The sequence below is a fragment of the Glandiceps talaboti genome, chromosome 16 (assembly GCF_964340395.1).
Source record: "Glandiceps talaboti chromosome 16, keGlaTala1.1, whole genome shotgun sequence".
Classification (NCBI taxonomy): domain Eukaryota; kingdom Metazoa; phylum Hemichordata; class Enteropneusta; family Spengelidae; genus Glandiceps; species Glandiceps talaboti.
Genome location: NC_135564.1, coordinates 11,043,455 through 11,050,175, shown reverse-complemented (window position 1 = coordinate 11,050,175; position 6,721 = coordinate 11,043,455).

Sequence of the window (6,721 nt, the reverse complement as noted above, 5' to 3'; positions counted from 1 at the left end):
AGAATGCAACAATTTTGTGTTTCTGTCCCAAAGCAGTCAGTGGAACAGATGTTACATTTTTGTAGTTCAATGCACAGACAAGGAAGAAACTTGTCTGTGTTCTGTGCAATAGAAAACTGATCTCCTTTAATAGCCTTCAGAGGATGATGAAGATAATTGGACCAAGAGATAATGTCATGTTTTATAATTCAAAGTACATGTTTTGTTACCATGGTATTTGAGCATATAGAGTAATTATTATGACAGTAATCTTCAGCAGTGAAGGCCAAACAGCGCCTTCAAACTTTGGCAGTGAAACTGAGCAACCAATATTTGCAGTGAAAGAGGAAGTGCTCTCCAATCTTTTGCAGTGAAAGACAAACAGTGCCACCAATCTTTGGCAGTGAAAGATGAACACTGCCTCCAATCTTTGGCAGTGAAAGATGAACCCTGCCCCCAATCTTTGGCAGTGAAAGATGAACACTGCTTCCAATATTTGGCAGTGAAAGACAAACCCTGCCCCCAATCTTTGGCATTGAAAGACAAACACTGCTCCCAATCTTTGGCAGTGAAACTGAGCAACCAATGTTTGCAGTGAAAGTCAAATGCCATAATCTTTTGCAGTGAAAGACAAATAGTGTCACCAATCTTTGGCAGTGAAAGACAAACACTGCCCCCTATTTTTGCAGTGAAAGAAAAACATTACCTACAATCCTCGGCAGTGAAAGTCATTAATTCTCCGACAATCACCATTCCAGGTAGTGCAATACAGTTTGCAAGATATTGCATTCAGGTACTTTAAATTTTAGTTTAGTCGATATACCAAAACAGAAATTAAAACTGAGTGCAGAATCTATCAAAGAATGACAAGCAGCCCTACCCATCAATTAACAAGACAAGATTGAAGCTATGGGCAGTTAGAGCTTACTGATATAACTATGAGATCTCTGTGTTACCAATTCATAATTTTCTCGATAAAGATACTAGGCAGTGGATTCCAAGATAATCTAATGCAATTGCATGTCACAAGTACCAAACTTATCTATTCGTTGCTGAAGGGAAAAAAGACTTAAATTTGAGCATTGTACAAACTTTGATTTTAATGTGAATGTCTGAAGTTGTCGGCATAGATTTGTTTGACTTTTGCCACTCACTTTCACTAATTAACAGTCATAACTTCAACAGATGGGGTTGTTTCTTTGCTATTTTGCTGTTTGTTGCAGGTCAAAACTTGTGGAATTGTTTTGTTTAAAAGTACCAAGTTGTTGACATTTTGATGTTGGTGTATATAATGTGTAATATGTGTGACATGTAGAGAAGTGTGCCAGAGTTACAATGGTTCTCAGGATTGTAGTAAAATCAAGTGTGTTTGAGGGCGCATGTCGGAATTGATATTGTAGGTACTAGTATGTAAATAGCAATATTCTGTTACCAGAGTTATTGCAATTTCTCAACATTGCAGTCCCAGGAAGTTGAGGGCGCATGTCAGAATTGATGTCGTAGGTACTGTTCTAGTATGTAGATAGCTAGATTGTTACCAGAGTTACAGCAGATCCAGGGCGCATGTCAGAATTGATGTTATGCGTATGTAAATACATGTAGCTATATACTGTTACCAGAGTTACCATAGTTTCTCAGTGATCAGTACATTGAGGATGTGTGTCTGAATTGATGTTATGTGCATGTAAATACATATCGCTATACATTGCTCCAAAATTACCAAGGCAAGGTAGATGATAGAATACTTTGTTGTCATGGTAATGGCATAAATTAATCTTTTCATGTGATAATCAGCATTCAAAGGGGTTACTCTGAGAAAGTAATGTCACCCAGCTGTTACAACAGTTCAAATTATTTTATACCTTTCTATTTCATTTTGCCAGTATTCTAACAAAAGTTAGACAGAACTGCTTTCATAACAAGGTGCTTTTCTTTTGCATTATTTTGCAAACATATTTACTTTGGAAGAAACAAAATATTCATGTATGCACTCAATTGAGTTTCAGCTTACAGTAGAAACTTAGAACAAGTACAATGCACAAAATATATTTATTTTCTTTTTTTGTAAAAAGTAGATTTTTTTTTATGAACTGTGAAGTGTAAACATTGATTTTTTTTTCTCACTTGTTGGCCAGTTTGTAGTGGAAATTCAATGTTGTCATACCGCTAAAACACAATTTGTCATTAGATCATCCTATGGTCTTCTATTGACGTTGCACATGTGGTAGAATGAACAGATCTTCATCACCGTGTCACCCCGTGCAGTGAATGTTATGCATATTTTTTTTTTAATTTCTGTAGATATGGCATTGATTCTTTTCAAGATTTGATGATTTTTAGACTAGACAGCAAATCATCATGTCAAGCACACTGCCTGTCTTATGTTTTTTGTCATACTACCTGTTCTGTCTCAATGTCTACTGCCCTCTGTGTTCATTTTTATGACAGGTACTAATACATTCAGCATTATATATACCATACATCCACAACCTTCAATTTTATATTCTTGTAACTGTTTTGTCCATGTTTACTCAGAACAGCAGAAATGCAAATTAGTTGTAGATGGAGAAGCTGGCTTGCAAAATATCAATACACTATAAATTCACACTAACTTAGATACTACTGTGCCACCTAGGTTAGTCATAAAAACCACAACTTATTGCTTCAGGTGAGTTGTTGGAATACTTGTTAAATATTGATAAGATTTTGATGAAATATTAATGGTAAACTCTGTGCTTTTCCAAAGTTTAGATAGATCAAAAGATGTGACAATTTGCAGAAAAGGTCTGATGGACTCGTGACAAAATATATTCTTTTTCTTTATAATTCTTGCATTTTTACTCCCTAGCATGGATACAGTTGTGAACATTTTACCCATAATTCTTGTACTCTATGATGTGACTCCCTAGCACAGAGAAAATTGTATTCCAAATATTTTCAGTATAGTAAGAGAAAGTAGTCTTGTGAGAAATTTAACTTTTCCATTCCTTCCAGTTTCACACATTTCACATTCCACACACATTCTAGACACACATATATATACTAGACTCTTACAGAGTGTGTATCCAGCAATGCAAAGCATTTTAATCGAGTCTTACTATCTTCAATATTGTTTCATTGTCTCTGTGTACGTTTGTATGTAAGGTGACAACCATATTCCTGAAGTTGTGTCACTTGTACAAAACATCGAATCGTTTCGTGCACATTTATCAAACTAAAAATGGAAGAATTTGTAAGTGTAGTAGAGATACAAAGAAAAAACTATTGACTTTGTGAATAATTTTTCTCATATTTTGCCACATGCATAACATGACATGATTCTTCTTATCAACTGTATTAATGCAAAAAAAGAGACAGGTGCACAGGAGTTTTAAACTTTTAGACTCTCAACATTTTAAATTTACCAACAAAAATTGTATTTTGAAACTTTTTAAATGATGAACGGAAATGAACAGCAACTGTGCATCAGGAAGTATGCTAGATTTAATATGTATGCTAATTTGATAAGAATATATGAACATGGTGGAATGTACAGCTATATTTGCATATTATGGCTAATTTAAACCTGGTGGAATGTACAGCTACATTTGCATATTATGGCTAATTTAAATATGGTGGAACACACAGTCACATTTGCATGTTATAGCTGATATAAACCTGGCAGGACACAGCCATATTTGCAAATTATGGCTGATGTAAACCTTGTTAAATATACAGCCATATTTGCATATTATGACTGATGGAAACCTGGTGAAATGTACAGCCACATTTGCATATTATGGCTGATGGAAACCTGGTGAAATGTACAGCCACATTTGCATATTATGGCTGATGGAAACCTGGTGAAATATACAGCCACATTTGCATATGGCTTTGATAAACCTTTAGAAACACCCAGTCTAAGTAATGACAACAAACCAAAGTACACTTTTACAAAGAAGTTTAAAATCAAATGAGTTTGATTATTAAAACTAATGAGAACATTGTTATCTTATCTGTGTGTACACTTTGTATGTTTTGTATTTATTGTGTAGAAACTGTTCAACTGAGAAATAATACGTAAATTGTATTTTATCGATATAAAGCATCAACATCTGAAATTACATGTACATTAATGTGTTATCCTAAAATATGAATAAGGAAATATTGAAGGGTATTGGTCCCAATATGTGTGCTGTAGTGATATGCTGTACAAATTATGCATTAGTCCGTCCAGTCAAAGCAAATCTCAAAGCCCAATATTAAACAAATAGGTGCTCTCTTTTCAACAGCATAGCCCAATTGGATTTTCATTATTGTTGTGTACACTCCTTTAAAGCTGCACTAGCTGTAACTGAAGTATTATTTTTTCGATCAGAAAACTAAAAATACATTCACTGAAAATTGTTAAAATATCAGTAATTAAAACATTGTATATGTTAATTTAGGGTCAGTCGTATCTTAAGTATTACAGTAACAGTCTGAAATTGTGATCGCACTTGCGTGCTGATTTTAGGGTGTGGACCTAAAAATCAATTTGGATTTATTATACTGTATTATGTATAGAGCTGCACAAATATATTTACCCACAGGTGATCCAATACTGTTCAGGGTGTATGATGTATGAATAAGTCATAATTATATCCAAGGAAACATTCACACAAAAAAAGTTTCGGTTGCAGGTAGTGCATCTTTAATCGTTGGTTACAAACTTTGGTAATGGTGTTAACAGGAGCACCAACAATGCATCGTTGAATGATGAATATTTCAATCTAGATTTTGTGATGAATGAGTAGATATGTGTTACTGACTGCAGTGTTGTATTTTTTTAATGCATTTTGGAGATAGTGGGGGCCAGAGTTTGTGTGATTTAAGGTACATACAAATTATATCAAGTGATGTACATGTGGGGGGGGGGGGGGAGTATGTGCTGAATGATAGACTGTGTTGTAAATCGTTTTGTTGTACATGGCCCTGTGTTATAACTACCGGTACTTTATAATTACTGTTGGTATAAACAACGTCATGCATGCATAACTTTTTAAGCACCATGTTATGTACTCCATTTCAAATACAATCAAATGAAGTGTTATTTGTACTGTATGTTAATCATTTATGTCAGTCAGTCTTTATACAGAACTAGAAAGAAGACAATCGAAATCAGCCCTTTCTAATCAACAGCGCCCTCTGGTGGCAGTTTATGGCAGTGATGTGTGTTGGTGGTTCAATGTTATTTGACTCTTCATGTAGAATAACACCTTCTTCCACCTAGTGATATAGCATAGTAAGATTGTATATAATGGAAAAGGTTGAGTGAACACTGATGACACACCCCTGAAGTCACATACTTGTCCACAGTCAGCCTTAGTAAGCTATACATGTTTGAGAGATATATCAAACATACAGTTGCAACAATTATTATATTATAAAGCTGTATAGTATTCCAAATTAATAGTAGACACTTAAATTTGTTAGCCTTGATTTTCCTGAGTTTTTCCATCGTGGCAAAGTTTTTTGTCAGTTTTGCTGTCTGTTGAGATATAGAGATGAAGCATGACTTGTTACGAAGTTCGAATGTTTATAGCCATTTTTTTTTGCTTAGACAATGTAAGTGGACAACTCTGTAATTACTCTGTGTTAGATTTTAGATGATTTTGAATTATGTTATTGTTGTACATGTATTGTCATATATTGTATATTGTATTGAAGGAATTGAACTAGAATTTGTTATTTTGAATTTTGAATTTTTTTGTCATTTCTGTGTAAGTGGTGATATTGTGTCTGGCAAAGGAATCTTTTTGTCAAGACACTGACTTGTCTGTAAGGTACGCCATGACGGTGCGCCCTCACACATCGGTCATCACCTCTCACCGAGAGAGAAGAGGCCTGTGAGGGCAGTGACGCGACATAACTTACAGTCTACACATCAACAAGATTGTAGTAAAAACAGTTCATTGTGTGTTATTTTAGGGATAGATTTGACATAACTATGCTGATTATACATGCGTACATCATTATCATAAATATATGCAAACATGAATATATTAGCATACTATTTACATATACTTAAACTTGTCCTCCATTGTATGGTATCCACACTTTGTATGGAAAGTTAGTGGGTAACCATAAGGTTTCAATATTAAGACTAACGCAAGAAAAAAAGTACAGGGTATTGGTAGGCGCCAGTATCATTTCAGTCTTGTTGCTTTATTTTTATTAACTTAATTCACCTTTTGCACTTTTTGCAGTTTGTTTTCTTAAGTTTTGAAAAAGATCTGATGGAGTTTATTTTTGTGTTTTAGAGTTACTATAAACTAGATTTACTTGGACACATTCCTGCACACTATAAATACAATAGTGAAGAGTTTTTTTTTTCAAACGTGTGGCGTTGGCATTAATGGTTTTAATGTTTACGTCATGGCATTTCATTTCTTGCATGTAAATTTGTCTTTTGTCATACGACACTTACAAACGCAACAAATCATGCCTTGAGGAATAGAGCTGCACTTCAAGCATAATGTTATCAGTGCCTGTGGGTAATATAGTTTTGAATAAAATATTTCATGTCTACACTTTCTCAAAACACTGCCAAGAACATTTCGACAAGTCTGTTTGAAAAAGACAAATATCCGAGAGACATCTGTCCAGGATGTTTCTACTCATTACTATCCTTGCAGTTCCTCTTATCATTAATAGAAGGACTGCGCTGTACTTTGTACAGGGGACGGTGTATCATCTAAAGTCTTGATACACCATGTATTAA